Source organism: Corvus cornix, chromosome 3, assembly GCF_000738735.6.
Source record: "Corvus cornix cornix isolate S_Up_H32 chromosome 3, ASM73873v5, whole genome shotgun sequence".
NCBI lineage: Eukaryota > Metazoa > Chordata > Aves > Passeriformes > Corvidae > Corvus > Corvus cornix.
The window spans coordinates 99,101,070-99,117,794 of record NC_047056.1 but is presented as its reverse complement, the minus strand read 5'-3'; the positions used below and the strand labels follow the sequence as shown (position 1 = coordinate 99,117,794).

General features: G+C 41.1%; 1 long non-coding RNA gene across 1 annotated transcript in view; it reads left to right on the top strand.

Moving 5' to 3' along the window:
- The window catches only part of LOC104685455, a 205,507-nt gene that overhangs the window by 167,861 nt on the left and 20,921 nt on the right, over positions 1-16,725 (top strand). Inside the window, exon 13 of the long non-coding RNA XR_005604191.1 lies at positions 16,335-16,464. This is a non-coding gene — a long non-coding RNA (uncharacterized LOC104685455). The remainder of the gene's footprint in view (positions 1-16,334; positions 16,465-16,725) is intronic.

Genomic DNA, 16,725 nt, shown 5'->3' with positions numbered 1-16,725 from the left:
TTTTTGCATTGCTTCAGATATGATATGCAGCTTTAACACTGTGAATAACATCCTTTAATATCTATATTTGGCTTAGCAACTACAATAAATCTGACTCTGGAACATAAGCCTAGAGACTGCCTGTTTCTTTTTGTTGGAAGGACTAACCATGATAGTTCTGTTTCTTTCATAGGATGTTTTTCAGCTTTCTTTGCAAAACTTTTCATTGCCTATGAAGGGTTTTGACTGTGTTTGCATCCATGACTGAAACTTGTACACACTTGGAAGTACTTTCACAATATGCCAGCAGTCATTTTCCTTTCAGTTCTGTCCATTTCTAGAAGAAAAAAATAAAGTTGGCATGTTGTGGAACTTGAATGCAGTATGTTTCCTCTGTCATACTGTTCCAGCAGTCAGGCAAAGATCACAGCCTTTTTTCCCCCTCAGATGGCCATAAACCATTTTACATTAGAAGTTTTCAGGTAACTATCTGTCACTAAACCAACATACAAGCAGAATGATTTATCACAGTGAACAGAGCTGGCTCAAAAATATTCATGAGTTGGTGAACATTTAGAGCTTGATCTAAAAATGCTGCATGCAAGAGAAAAAGGAGTGCATTTAATAGAAACTTCAGGCTTTAATCTCTCTCGGTTTTACAGACATGCTAGCATATGGATTCACATGTGTCTGCCATGTGGTAGAGTTTGTACTTCTCAGAATCCAAAGCAAATAACATTTAAAGCTTTCTTTTTTAGGGGAAGGAAGGGACAAAACATTCACATACTAATAGCTCATATTTGAAGAGGAAAAAGCTCAGACTTCTTGATCCATATATATGGAGGGTGGTACCCATAGTTCCAACTGGGGATGTTTAAATGCACTCCCGTGTACCAGTACTGATGAAAGAGAGGTGAGGCCAATTAATGCTTCCCTGTGAAACCTTTGGGGCAGGAGATCTGGAGAGGGCAGGTGAGAGCTGAAAGTCAGTGGGCTGCTCCACTAAGGAGAGGGTAAGTGCCCATTGCTCCAAAGGGGAGCTGGGCAAGGGAAGGCATGCTACACCATCTGGAGAGGGTGGCCACAGCCCCATGCAGAGTTATCCTAAGCATCCTCTCTGAGACCATGCAGGGCTGAGCTCCGTCAACTGGCAGAGAGTAACTGGCAAATCCCAGTCTGATACGTGTATAAATATAGCAGTCAGCTCAGAGCAGGTGGACTCTTTGGCTTTCAGGCAGGATGGGCCTGATAGGTCTGGTTGCAGGACTGGTTGTTCTTTATTAAGAATTTATTTAGATCTATTTTTTTTAAAATGATTTATTATTTAAATGCTGCTTGTGCATTTCAGAAGCAGAAAACAAAACCCCATACACTCCAGTTCTGTCTAACAAGACATCAGACATAGAAAATGCACCTCATTTGATTACAGTTCACTATTCAAAAAATCCCAGACAATATATTTATTCCAAAATGAATTACCCTTAGGGATTTTTTTAGATTATAATGCTCAGGGTGTTCCTATATATACAGCAGAAGGGTTATTAAAAATAAATCAGATTCTTAATAATGGGATCACTCCCTTGAGGACAAGAGCTGAATGTCATTTGCCAGTTGAAGAATGAACTTTCTGTCAAAGTGGAGATTCACAAACTTTCTAACAAATGCGGTGAGACTCCTTCCTCCTCCTCCCTTTCAGGAGAGAAACCGTAGTTAGCTGCCAACAGGAGGTGTATTTAAACCCACAATAATGGCAGTGCAATGGTTGATAGGTGACAACCCCATCAGACCACTGCAACTGCGTGACAGCTGCCTGGGGTCAGCCACACACTGTAGGTATAGATAGATGCATTCTCCTGGTGGGACCCTGCAGACGGCCACATTCTTCCAGTCTTGTGCTATAGTCAGCTCACTTTCAGCAGCTTATATTGTAATCAACTACATTCTTATACTAATATGTTATAGCCCTTCCTCCTCAGGGCTGTGTGTTGCCCTGCCAAAGTCACTTGCTGTAGTCAATCAGACAGACACAGCCTAATAGGTGTGTGAAGGAGACAAAAATATTACTGGGGAGAAGCACACATGCTATGGACTGCTGTAGCATTATAACCTCATGATATTACCAGACCTCTGTCCTTTAAAATATAATAAGGAGTCAGATGGCATAACCATATGCTGATATCCATACATTTTCACTGAAGTCACTTTACTATCAAGGACCATGCTGCCAGTTCCCAGGGGCCTCTTCTCCATCTGATTGCTGGGGTCTCACACTTGATTTGTTGCTTGTCCCTAAGACATACCTCCCTTATTCACCTGCACACTGCTGGCTGTGTAGATGTCACCTGATGAGCAGCTGAGACCTCTTAAAGTTTCTCAGTACTTTTATATTAGCATTCTTCCCCTCCCCGCTGAATCCTGTTTCCCAGGTCTTGTTTTAATTACAGGAACTGTCATTGAAAGAAAGAAGAAAGTGGACAATTGTCTTTTCTAGGTAAAACCAAGTGAAAGGCCAGGATGTGGGAGAGCTACAAACTTCTCTGGTCTCCAGATTTTAATGAGTCTATTAGTATGAGGAAATGTGCAGAGTGCAGAGTGCTGACAAGCAGATATCATTCATTAGGTTGTCTTACTTTATATAGCAAGACATTACTTACAAAAAGCCAAGAGTTTTGGAATTAAGCTGTTCCTTTTTTTCCTTTATGAGTTTATAAATTAGTGGTGGATCATCTTTCAGACTGGAAGAGCTGTTGACAGGCTCATATTTTCCAGCATAACACTTCACATGCTCTAGAAGAACCCACAAAAGCCAAACGTCTACCAATGACAGCAATTATAACCTTGAGACACATCAGGTATTGCCTGAGATGCTGCTGCCTTTACACTGGTCTAATATAAGAGTTGCAGGAGTATGAGAGACTTGCTGGAACCAATATTGCTTCATTTGTCTGTTCCTAATTCACCTCCCACTAATACAGTCGGCTATTACTGTTTTGCCAACCATCATTATTTTCATCTGTGTTGCATTTAGGTCATCACTTTCTTCCTTTGAGATGTCAATAGTACTAACTTGCATGACCTTGGCTGTTTCCTTCAGTAGACAATGCTGTACATCCTAATGAACTTATTTTATTTACCTTTTTTTAAAGACAAGAAGCTAGCCTATATGTTGCTACTGGTTTAGCACCAGATATATTTGTTACAGTATATAAATGGTAATATATTGAAATTTCAATATATAACATAATTGGTAACACTACCATACATAAGAATTACTGCGACTAAGGAATGATAGCTCTTTGAGTCAGCAATATACCTTTAGGACCACTATTTGCTGCCACATCTGTGTTCTCACCTTTGGGACGCTATGCCAGATACAAGCTGTCTTATCTATACAGTAACAAGACAAGATCATCATTATGTGTGATCATTAAAGGCTCCAAAGGCATTTCTTACACGAGTAAAGTGCTCGCATAGTGTCCAAATTCCTGTACAGGTAGTTGTAGTCTGCTTCCCTAAAATTTCTGTTACTTTAATAAAGAGTTTTATTGTTGTATGAAATTTCTGATGCTGCTAGTTAAAAACTGTTAAACAGTAGATGCATGTAAATAAAGCAGAGCCTTGTGTAGCGCATCACTTTTCAGAGAACCTGGAGATTCCATAGTGCTGAAAGGTGTTATCTAATTGTAAGTTCATTGTCACAAATAAAATAGTCCAAGTCTCCCCCTATTTACACACAGTGTAACCTTCTTGTTTTTATTGTAGCTGCACGTTGTGCAAATCAGAGTAGAATCTGGTTCATTAATTCTAATTCTGTTCTGGCTGGACAAACAGACAATGTGCCCAGACAGAATTGTCATTGCATATAAAAGAAGTGCTTTACATATTTTCAAAGTATCATTAAGATGCTTATTTGGGCTGCAGTCTAGGAGCATCTCAGAACACAACCCCAGTGACATTGCAGCTGTTGTGCTTGGACATTAAAAAGGCAATCTTTCCTTTCATTGTAATCATTTAAAAATTACCAGTCATGTGCAGACTCTTCGAGCCTGAGCCCATGTGAACCAGGATGGAAGTCAGGACATATCTCTCCATTGAAGTGTGCATACTTTGAATCATTCTGTGGACTTTGAGTGCCCAGCCATGCACACCAAGCAGTGGACTGTTAATTGAAATAACCTGAAATGGTTAATATCCGAGGCCTGCATTCATGATAGCAAGCACAGCATACATGGGAAAAGAGGTTTTTTAAGCCCTTCTGTATGTGTAATGTTGGAATGCCTTCTCTCAAGTGAAATGAGGCAACTCTTTGGCACTGTCAGCAGCAGGACAACCACCCCCACAGCCTTCTACTCTACAACAGCCCTTTGAATCTGCTGGAATAATGTAGTGGTTTATCTGTGATTCATTACAATGTGTGAGTGTGTCTGTGTTGGGGGGGGTGGGCAGGAATAACATCTCTCTTCCTGCAAACAGCAGTGCTGTGAGTGTTATGTTATGCTCCAAGCAGCATTCCCTTTCACCACATGCTGTATCTGTTGTTAAGTTTTGTCACCTTCCACAGTTTTGTCAGCCCTATTTTTGTTACAAAGTGGGGATCCCATTCTGATGTTGCTCCAAATCAGTGTTGCACAACTGTTGAACATGGCTGAGAACTGTGCTGTTCCTGGCAGTAAACCCCTTGTTGCCGTAAAGCCCCAGGAAAGGTGCTTCATGTTCTATCTTCATGTGTGGGCTTCTGCTTAAGAGACGTAGTACAGTGCACAGACATTGCTAAATTGTAAAAGAGTCGCTTGGGTTTTATTTTAACTCACACTGTCTTCAACAGGTTTTGTTGTGTGGCCTATATAATGTATATTTATAATTTAGAAGTATATTAATTATAAAGACAAATATATTAGTATTTTATGTGGAAAAGCATATTAGAGGAAGACAATTCACATGATCAAGATATGAGCCCATGCATTACCTCACCTCAGATGGCAGAACTGTAACAACAGCTTGGTAATAACAGACGGTGAATCCTCAGGTTTCTGCAGTAAGAGAGGCTTCAGTCTCATGTACTGCATTGCCACCATGTCTCTCACAACATCCCTGTAGGCAAACTCAGGAAGTGTGGACAGAGAGGTGGACTGAGAATTGACTGAACAGTAGATACCAGGGGGTCATAGACAGTGGCCCAGGGTCTAGTTGGAAGCCTGTCACTAGTGCTGTCCCCCAAGGTTCAGTATTGTTTAACTCACTCATCAATGACCTGGATGAAGGGGCAGAGGTCTCCTCAGCAAGTTCCCTGATGACACAAGGCTGGGAGGAGTGGCCGATACCCCAGAGGGCTCTGCAGCCCTTCAGAGGGACCTCAACAGGTTGGAGAGATGGGCAGAGAGGAACAGTTTGAAATTAACAAAGGCAAATGCAGGGTCCTGCACCTGGGGAGGAATAGCCCTGGGCACCAGCACAGGCTGGGGTGACCTGCTGGGAAGCAGCTCTGCAGAGAAGGACCTGGGAGCGCTGGTGGACAACAAGCTGTCCATGAGTTGGCAGTGTGTCCTTTTGGCTTAGAAGGGTGTATTAGGAAGGGTGCATTAGGAAGAACATTTCCAGCAGGTTGAGGGAGGGCTCCTCAGTACAAGAGAGACATGGAACTCCTAGACTGGGTCCAGCAGAGGCTACAAACACAATTAAAGGACTGGAGCATCTCTCTTATGAGGAAAGGCTGAGGGAGCTGAGCCTATTCAGCCTCAAGAAGAGGTGACTGAGAGTGGATCTCATCAATGTATTTAAGTATCTGAAGGGAGGTTCTTAAGAGGATGGAGCCAGAGTTCTCTTGGTGGTGCCAAGCAGTAGGCCAAGAGGCAAAGGGAAGAAACAGATACACAGGAGATTCCACTTCAGTTTGAGGAAGAACTTTACTGTACATGTCACCAAGCACAAGATTACCCGAAGAGGCTGTGGATTCTCCCTCACTGGAGATATTAAAGAATGATCTGGACACAATCCTGTGCAATGTGCTCTGGAATGACTCTGCTGAAGTAGGGATGTATGCCAGATGACCACTGTGATCCCTTCCAACCCGACCCCTTCTGTGATTCTGTGATAGATTTAGAGGTAAATTTCGGTTTGGAATGACCATAGGAAGTCATTTAGTCCAATCTCTGCTTTACAGTTTTCTTTACCACTTACTATACAGAAAGTATATTCATGAAGGCAGAGTGGATCTGAAGTAGTTTCAGCATCAATTTGCTGTGAGTGGTGAGGTTTTGTCTCCCACAGTGATGCTTGGCAGTAGGTTAGTGGACAGTGGGTTAGCTGTTCCGCAGGAATCAGTAGCCTTTAAAAGAGCCACAGCACACAAACATCTTTGCAATGACTGAACATAGAGATAACATTCTGGATATAAACATATGCATAGAAGCCTACTGGTATTAGGGAAAAAGTGTCTAGCATTATTCCAGGACAAGTTCTTCAGAAAGATAAGTGATGTTTTAGGTAGTGAACAACAGCACCTACAAAATCATTCCCTTTCTAACTGGCCTTCATGCAGCTGGACCTTTTTTCTGACATATGCATTTGTCTGAATGAATTATTTCAGTGTTTTTTTTTAATATTTGCTGTGTTCAAGTAAGGATGCAAAAGTATTAATTGTGGGAACTGAAATCTAAGTATTGCAAAGAAAAAAAGGTAGTGAATGTTCTTGTAAGAAAAACTGACCTTTCAATTTTTTATTTTGTCATATATATAAGGTTTATTAGGCATCACAGAATAATGCTTAAAGTCCGTAAGTCACAGCGAACATGCTGCTGTGCTAACTGGTTCAAAGAATTTCCACTTTTGCCCATTACATACACAGCATTTTTTTCTTTCTTCTTCACTGATTTTCAGTTGAGGAAACCCCTGTAGGATCTCTCTTGGATCACCCAAGAACACTGGAGAACAGTTCAGTCATGGGTACAGAGGTCTACAACCGGGCTGGTTGCTTTAGTTTCCTCACAGCTGGTGCATGAGCCAACTAGGGAAGGTGCCCTGATGGACCTTAACGTTTGTGAACAGAGAAGGACTAGTGGGTGATGTGATGGTTAGAGGCCATCTGGGGTACAGCAATCACAAAATGATAGAACTTTTGATTCTTGGAGAAGTAAGGAGGAGGGTTAGCAGAACTGCCACCTTGGCAGACTCTGACCTGTTTAGGAGTCTGGCTGACAAACTCCCTTGGAAAGCAGTCCTGAAGAGTAAAGGAGTCCAGGGAGCCTGGACAATCTTCAAGAAAATCCCACAGGTACGGGAGCAGGCCATCCCCACGTGCCAAAAGATGAGTCAGGGGGAAAGAAGATTGGCCTTCCTGAACAGAGAGCTTTAGCTGGAACTCAGGTAAAAAAAGAGAGTTTATGATCACTGGAAGAGGGGCAGGCAATTCAGGATGACTACAAGGATGTTGTGAGGTTCTGTAGGGAGAAAATTAGAAGGGCTGAAGCCCGCTTTTATGGCATTAACCAGAACTTAATCTGGTTAATGCCATAAAAAAAAATCAGAAATTTCTTTAAATACATGAGCAACAGATGGAAGGCTAAAGACAATCTCCATGGATTTTGGATGTAGGGGAAAACATAGTGACAAAGAATAAGGAAAAGGCTGAGGTAATAATGCCTTCTTTGCCTCAGTTTTTAACATAAAACCACTTGTTCTCAGGGTTAACCAGGCCCCTTAGCTGGAAGACATAGATGGAGAGGAGAATGAAGCCCCATAATGCAAGTGGGAATAGTTAACCACTGCTACAGCACTTAGACACACACGGGGCCCAAGTGGGATCCACCCAAGTGTACAGAGGGAGCTGGTGGAAGTGCTCACCTTCAACCATTTGTAAGCAAACCTGGTCAGCTGGGGAGGTTGCAGTTAACTGGAGCTTAGAAAATGTGATGCCCATCTACAAGAAGTGATGGAAGGAGAATGTGGGGAACTACAGGCCTGTTAGCCTGACCTAGGTACTGAGGAATGTCATGATGAAGATCATCCTGAGTGTCATCTTGTGGCACATGCAGGACAACCAGGTGATCAGGCCCAGCTAGCACGGGTTTATGAAAGACAGCTTCTGCTTGACCAGCCTGATCTCCTTCTATGACAAGGTGATCAGTGGATGAGGAAGAGGCTGTGGGTGATGTGGACTTTAGTCAAGCCTTTGACACTGTTTCCCAGAGCATTTTCCCAGAGAAACTGGCTGCTCAAGGCTCAGATGAGTGCACTGTTCACTGGGTAAAATCTGGCTGGACAGCTGGACTTAGCGAGAGGTAGTGAATGAAGTCAAACCCAGCTGGTGGCCAGCTGCAAGCAGGCATGATGGTGTTGGTGCCATATGTCTCTGTGATGAGGAATTTGGACTGCACTAACTGTTGTTAACGGGAAAAAAGGTGGCTGGACGCATTGCCTCTTCCCCAGGGAAACCCTCCCATGGTTCTCTTCCCTTACAGCAAAGGTGACCATTACTGCTTTCAGGGAGCTACTTAGCATTTGACTGCCTAGATATAGTTTTGGTCTTTCTGGAGACAACAAAAGGTTTTCTTCTGTAACTAAAAAAAATTTCCATGTGCAAGTAATATCTGATCAATGACATATGTCTGCAGAGGCCTGTTGTTTTTTGTCTGGTGTTTCGCTTACTGATTTAAAGTCAAATTCTGCAACTTTATATCAACACAAGCCCATTGTCTCCGGAGATTGAGAACAGAGTTTGGCACTGTCAGAGAGGGCTACCACAAACCATGTAACTCCAGTATATGTACGATGTGTGACTTGTAACCTTGTTCACTGCAGCATAAGTGGTTTGTACATCTCTTATGAAGACATGGTAAAGAATTCCAGCACTGCATCTGAAATTCATTCTATTTTAAATTGCCCTCCTGCATATGCAAACAGCTGAGTTTCCCTTGCCCACTTCTGTATAAAAAATGATTGTGGTATAAATAACCTTCAATACTTTGTAGATTGAGTGTGGTGGTCGAGTGAAAGGTCAGAATGAGGCTGAGAGAAAACACCAGCCAAACAAGATAAAGAACACCTACACAAAAGCTGTATGGTTAAAAAAACCCAAAACCAGTTAATTCCATTCTGCGTTGTCAACTACTCTTCCTTAAAGAAGGAAGTGACATGTGAATTCCAAACTTGGACTGCAGATTTAGAAGATTTCCAGTTAGGAACTACTATTTTGAAATATCAGTGCATGATGCTTTTTTCAACCAAAGTGGTTTCAAAGAGTTCAAACCCCAAAGTCTAAGTAGCATTTTGTGTGTATTTTAAACATCTGTGCTGTTTATTAGAAATGGCATCAGATTTTGGCAATCCAATCTTTTTTCTTTTCTTTTTTTCTTTTTTTTTGGTAGAGCTTGAAAGAGTTGCACCACTCTTTTTTCAGTGCAGTTGTTGGGGTCTAGGGATTTTCTAAAATTGCTAGTAGAATATAATCCTGGAAGTAATTTATCCTAGCTTTTTTTTCAAAAGGGCAAGGAAACAAAGGAGGAGAAAAAGGTATAAGATATGTTCCTGATTTGTGCAACATTACACACAGTGCAGAAAATGTTTGCCACTTCAGTTCTACTGCCAGTTTCCCATTTTCTTAGGGCAAAATTTTAATTGTGTTTAAAAAAATAGCTGATTTATAATAACAATTACTGTAATATTGCCAACAGTGATTTTTGAGTAGATTTAAAAAAATTCTATCTTAAGCTTTTGCTCTTCAGTTGAAGTAATAGTAAAGAGAGAGGGAAGATATTGTTTTTAAATTACCATTAATTTAAAGCTGGAAAGCCTCATTAGGTGAAGTTTAGTGCTATCTGCAGTAGAAAGTGCTATACACGCTGTTCATGAAAGTGAGAGACAAACAGCTTGTTATACAAAGACAAGACTCATAAGCAAATCAGAAATGGATATGAAAACTGGCTTTACTCTCTGTAGTGCCTACAGCTTAAATACTGTCCTTTTCTTGAAAAATAAGACACAAACCAAATAGTATCTGCAGAACAGGTCAACACTTCTAATGAAGTTTTGTGTGTTTTATGCATGCATTTTGCAGAAGCTAGAAGAATCCTCCACAGGATATTTAATCCCAGTATTTCCAGTGGATCAGACTGATACCACCTCTGCATAAAGTCTCGCTTATTGTACACTTTGAAACATTTTTTATTTCTCTATATAACCCACTTGCCCATTCCTTACGCCTTAACTGCACTGTGAGGGTGCATTGTAGCCTTCCCTTTATTTGAATAAATGAAGCTCTTTGAGCTGAAGAAGCATTAGCACTTCTCAGGTCCTCGGCTTCTGGCATAACCAGCCCGGGGAAGCCTCCTGTGGTATGTGCAGCTCAGGAACCGAGGCCCTGGGAACAGCTGTCCCCTCATGAATCATTCATGGGGGGAGCTGTGATGATGAATGATCAGCTGCAAACAATGCATAACATTTAGAGAAAATAAAGGCATTTCACTGTAATTTCATTTCTTCCCCAGAGGTGGAGCAGAGCCCCAGGTGTCTTCATAGTGGGATGACTTTAGTTAAGGAGGAACTTTTAGGTCCTGGAAACAGTTTTCCAATGACCCCACAGGTCTTCTCAAGACCCCTTCCCAAAATGAGGAGGCAAAATATTAGTGATGATAAGGTAAGATATTAAGTAGGGATTAGAAAACAGAAACATTTTTCCTGCTTTTAACTTTTGCTGTATTCCCAGATTTTGGAAAATTAATGAAAAATAAATGGGTGACTATTTTCTGGTTGGCTGGGGAATGCCAAGTCACATGTTGTTGCTCCTGCTCTTTGACTGGCTGCCTTCTATAGCTAATCAACACAGTGTCATTTTGAAATTCACATCTGGGAACTCTTTGAGCTAAATATGCACTTTTCATAAGCTCTGGCAACTGTAAAGCACCAAATGCTTGAATATTCAAGGAAAATAAACACACATGCTAAGAACGTGACAAAATGGAAATCTGTGTCAAGTTTGAAAGAACAATCTAGGATATCCTCTGCTCTCTGCTCCCTGCTCTCCACTCAGCTGTGCTCAGTAGCAGGCGTAGATGGCAGAAATGTGTGTCCCTTATGTAAGATGCGCTCACAATGCCCCTGAACTTTTGGCATCAGTTCAGAATGTAGTTAACTGGATCGTGCCAGTTTAAATATATCTGGTCATTTTCCAGTACACTGCTCAGCTGTCTACCTTTCAGCGCCCTTGCTGGCATCTCAGTAAGCTCAATCTGCATTTCTGTGTTTGTTAATGCTACTGGGTTCTCTAGTGGGAAACAGGATATTATTATGTTGAGAGCGAGGGACTGGGAAACATGAGATCTGGAGTAATTTTTGGTGCCTATTATGATTTCCTGCAAACTTCTGGAGACATTCTTCTGGCTTTTAGTATTTAAAGAAGATTCACAGACCCCTGTCTAACGAAGCACAGTTCTAGTTTTGATTATGTGAGTAGTCACATAGCAGTTAGAGGAATCAGGCTTTGATTTCCTTAGAGTTCAGTTTACTGCACGTATTTCACACTATCTCAGGATACTGAAGTACAACAGTATTTGGAGACTATCAGGAGGAGTCATACAGTCATGGGTCAAAATGACATGCTTAAAATTTCTAAAAAATCTGCAGACTTTGATATTGTTTGTTATTACTTGTAGCAGAGAAAATAAGGTCCTTCTGAGTGAAAGAAATATTCTCAGGACCTGTTGCTGACTACATCAGGCTAATTCCTCATCCTGTCCGATGGCCCCATGAAAGACATGATTCTTTGCTTATATCCATTTTTCCCTTTTTTACTATTTTCCAGTGTGATTGTATGGAGACAAGCACAAAGGCTGTGACAATGATGCCATGAAGATTTTTTGCCTTTTATTTTATACCCCTGTTATACCTTTTTACAGCTTCTGTATTCTTAGTGCTTTTTGCCTACATTCTTGGACTTGTTTGTCAAGCTAAGAGACTAAACATTTTAGAAGCTTCGTAGGTAGGGGTTAGTGTGCCCCAGACCCCAAGGTCCTCTCCAGAACACATTCTGTAAACTAAGATAGAACCATCCAGGGAAAGATTCCTTAGTGGGGGCGGGGGGGGGGGGGGGGGGGGGGAGCTCATTCAAGCTTCTCACTAGGGAATTTTTGATAGGTATGCTAATTAGTAAGACCTATAATGTTATACCAGATCTTTTGGGGGTGTGCGTTGTGGTGTGCATTTCAGCCCATTCCACCTGGACGTGGTGCACCTAAGAATCCTTAAAATAAATACCAAGGTAAAATCCCTTTTCCCCCTTCTAACTGCGTTTGACTCTTAATTTTAAGACCAGGAAAAGGCATCAGCAAGGGTGGTCTTCAGTGATACAATTGAAATGTAAAAGTCACTGCCTGCAAAATTTCTCTGTCCTGTGGAGAATAATTCAAGTACTAACCTGCTTGGACCATCTCCAGTTCAGCTCCTCTACTGTTCTTGAAAGGGTAATAAATAAGGTTCATTAATAAAGTACAAGACAAACATGGCACTGATGGAAATAGTTAAACCCAAATTCCTTGCTGTGCCTGAAGTGCCCGTCATGCCTTAACATGTTCTGAAATTAAGCTGAATAACTTAATTTCTAGTTGTGGATTCTATGGATCCTCCTTGTATACTGCAAAAAGCCAAATCAGAAGATTAAAAAGAGCAGTGTCAATTGTTTGGGGAAGTCATTGTTTGTCCACATTTAGCAAGAGAGGGACACCATTTGGCAGCATGGGGTGCCACCGCCTTGGTTCCAGCTAATGATCACTGTGAATTGAGCTGTAAGGAGAGCTGCCCATTGACCAGCATTGATTGCTGTCCTCGACAGGTGCTAATGTTCAGAGGGCAGATCACAGCTGCTTGCACAGAGTTCCCATTATCCTTTGCTGGGTATTGATTCCCCCTGTGGGATGTTTCCTCCCTAACTGTGTTAATTTTCAGACCACGTATTTGCATTGGTCTGTGCTGAGAGGGGCAAGCAGAGGTACCTTGGCTATGTTTAATGACCTTCACGTTCTTCTGCTCCCCCCCTCTCTTACCAATCTCTCAAGTCTTTAGAGACCATGTCTGTTGGGATCCAAGTTTCCTTTAATTATGGTGCACATTAAGGGACAGGCTTTATGAAGAATAGCAGTACTGCTCTTGTAATTGCTTCAGGTGCACTCAAAAATTAATCAGAAAGTACACAATGGAGTTTTTGTCTTGGTGTGCTTTATTTTGAATCCTTTCTAAGTCTGAAGACTTGCTGCCTGTGTGTAGAGCTCACACAAGTATAACAAGGAAAGGAAGGGGAAGTAGTTCGTGAAGCCGCCAGGGCAGGGACTGCTGTGTCCCTTCAGCACTATTTTTGTGCTGCACACAATTAATTAGCTGATGGACCTCAGTTACCATCAAACCAGAATGGTGTTATAATACATTCATTTTACATTGGAATAAATGTCTTTCAGGGTTGATTTTATGGATTTGTCTTTCTGTAGATGTCTGCACAGTGCTTAGAGCTGTGTTGGGATCTTGCCGAGTCTTCGTACTACATAAAACTGCTTATAAGAATCATGCCTTAGCTCCCTACTTCAATAAGCCAAAGAAGTCTAATCTAGAATTTTTTCAGAGAAGGGAGTAATAGTGTATGACAGAAAAAATATTCATCCACTGAGGATTTTTCTTGTTTTGGCAAATATAACCACGTCAGTGCAAACGTTGTCTTCACATATGAAGAAACATTATTAATTTTATCTCTGTAATAGGGAAATGGAACAATTAATTTAGGTCCTCTGAACAAATTACACTTTTGCACAAATAAATAGGCACCAGTTTCCAAGCCTTCCTTAAAGCATCTTTGTTTTCTGTGGTCTGCATAGAAAAGAGAGGGTACATCTGAACCTAGTTAGCCCTAGGGCTGAAATAGTTATGTTGTGGTGTTTCGGTGATCAATAACAACCAAAAGATGCATGTAATTATCTTCAGCTCCACAGTTTAAATGGCCAGGTAGTCATTTATAGCTGAATATCAGGGTGGGTCCAACACTTGGATTAAAACCTCTGTAACCATTCTGACAAAATTTGTGAGTTCCTTGTGGTGTCAACAAATGTAGCATTATTATAAAAGAAACTCTTCTTTGAGCTTCGGGGTACCAGAGTGGCTACTTCACCCTGGAAGCATGAAGTCTCAAAGACTGTATTCCACCATTAGGAATTTTCTTCTTTTTCTAGAACATGTTTCCCATACTCTATGTGCATGGCTTTGGAATGGTGTAGTCTACAGACATGAATTTTGGGTTACCCTTTTTAACTCTGTCAGGTTCACAGTCCACCTTACAAAAATGATGCATGTGTGGGTGGATTAAAAAAGCATTTGAAAATACACAAAATAATATATAATTGAAAAGAAAATAGTACGGGATTTCAGCAGCATCTGAAGAGCAGGGAGAGGATATGTTCCTCTTTTCATTTTTCTGCTGCTGAAGTTGCTTTACCTTAATGCACAAGGGTTTCTGCTCGTCTTGGTTTCCCAGGACTGCAATCGCTTCTGTGGTTGCTGGAGTGAGTAGCTTGTGCTGCAGTGCATGCAGGATTGAAAGAGATGGTTTAATCCTCGGTTGCAGCACATCAGCTCATTTAAGCAGCCGTAGTGATGCAAGTGTGGACAAGGGTACAAGTCATCTCATTAACTGATAACTGCTGTATGTTGGAGAGTGCAGACTTAAGCTACTCCTGAAATGAAAAAAGCCATCTGTTTAAGATCAGCTGGGACATCAAATTTAAAAAGTAAGAGGACAAAAAAGGAGAAAATCCCAGCCCAACAGAGAGCCTGAGTCTGCTCTTGCTAACGCTTGAATAACTCAAGAGAAATGAACAGAAATTAACACAGTGAAGGCAGTGTAACAGCAGTAAAAACAAGATCAGAATGTGTGCCCATAGGAGACATCATATGTGAACTTTGTACAAAGAAAATGAGTGGGAAGAGAAATGTTGGTAGGGAATGGGTAAAGACAAGGAATATTTATTATCTGCTTACTGCAATGCTTTTCTCCCTTCATGGAATGAGAAATGTGAAAATTTTTCCTATTATTTGTCATACTTTGAACAGTTGCTTCCCAATGTGTTCAAAAGGAAACATTTCAGTTTTCTTAACTGGGTTTGCTTTGTGGGACTGACTCCTCTCTACACAAGAAGAGTACAGATCTGGTACTGCTCATTTGGGACCCACAGAATTGCATTGATGTAAGGGAAGGGAAGTGGAGAAACTTAGGTTCTATGGCTGGAACAGAAACTCATGAGTTAAAAAATAATTATTGGGGGGAGGGGAATTAGAAAAGCAAAAAAATAAATTAGAGAGTTGAGAATTCAAAGAGGCAGGTGAAGCTGAGAGACAGAGCTTTATTGAAGGGGGTGGTGAGATAGTGCTCTGTGTAAGACAAGAGTTAGCTGAAAGAGAAAAAAATAATTAAATTCAAATAGAAAGCTAATTAAAAAAATAAGAGGGAGAAAAGAATACATTAAAAATGGAAAAAGGAAATAGAAGGAAATATGAAATAAGGAAATGCAAGTACTGAGAGGTAAGAGATGAAGAAAAATATCTTTATCTAAAGCAATTTTACAAAATAAAAAGCAGCAGCAATTTTATAAAAGTCTTTACCTTTGGATTGACAACCACCCTAAAAGATCTCTAAGAAAAGCAATTCAATTCAAATTTGATTCTACTTAATTAAGACACCAAAGTAGATTACTGAGTTGGGCAGCAATTCAATGCAGTTGTAGTAGAGTTGTCAATCAGTACAACTGCAATCCAAATTAGATACCAAAAAAAAAAAAAAAAACCCAAAAACCGCAAAAAGAAAAATAAAGAGCTTGATCTTATTTCTCATTGACTTCAATGGGACAGGAAGAAACCATTGTAAAGAAAAAACCCATTACTGGGAAAGAGAGAAAATGACAGAGGTTAAAGTCAAAGAGATGATTTGGGCTACAAACCATGATATGAAGATGGAAAGTGAGAGCTTCCTTCATACCCGGCCCTTGCTGGTTTCTGGTCTGTTCTGGTATGCTGTCTCTATTTCAAGTGGAAAGCTGAGGATGGGGCTGTGTTTTCATAAATTTATAAAATATCCTGAGTTGGAAGGGACTCACAAGGATCACTGAGTCCAACTCTTTATTCCACACAGGGAAACCTGAAAGTTAAATCAGGTGTCCAAGTGGATTGTTCAAATGCTGCTTGAATATCCAGTGGGCCTGGGGTGATGACCTATTCCCTGGGGAGTTTCTTTCAGTGCTAGATCTCCCTCTCAGGAAAGAACCTTTTCCTCATATCCAGTCCAAACTTCATCTGATGCAGCTTTAAGCCACTCCCTTGTGTTCTATTACCAGACACCAGGTAAAAGCGATCGGCATCTCCCTCTCTGCTCCCCACCTTGAGGTTGTTGCAGACAGCGATGTGGTCACCGCTCAGTCTCGTCTTTTCTAAGCTGAACAAACCTAGGATCCTCAGCCAATCCTCGTAAGTCATGTCCAACTGTCCTTTCTGTATCTTTGTTGCCCTCCTTTGGGCACTTACTAAAATTTTCATATCCTTGTGATATTGTGAAGTCCAAAACCACACACAGTACTCGAGGTGAGGCCTCAGCAATGATGAGTGTAATGGGACAATCACTTTAGATCAGTTAGCTACATCATCCTCGAGGCACTCCAAGTATATGGTTGGTCCTTTTGACTGCACATTGTTGACTCAAATTGAGTTTATCATCAATCAAAAGCCTCA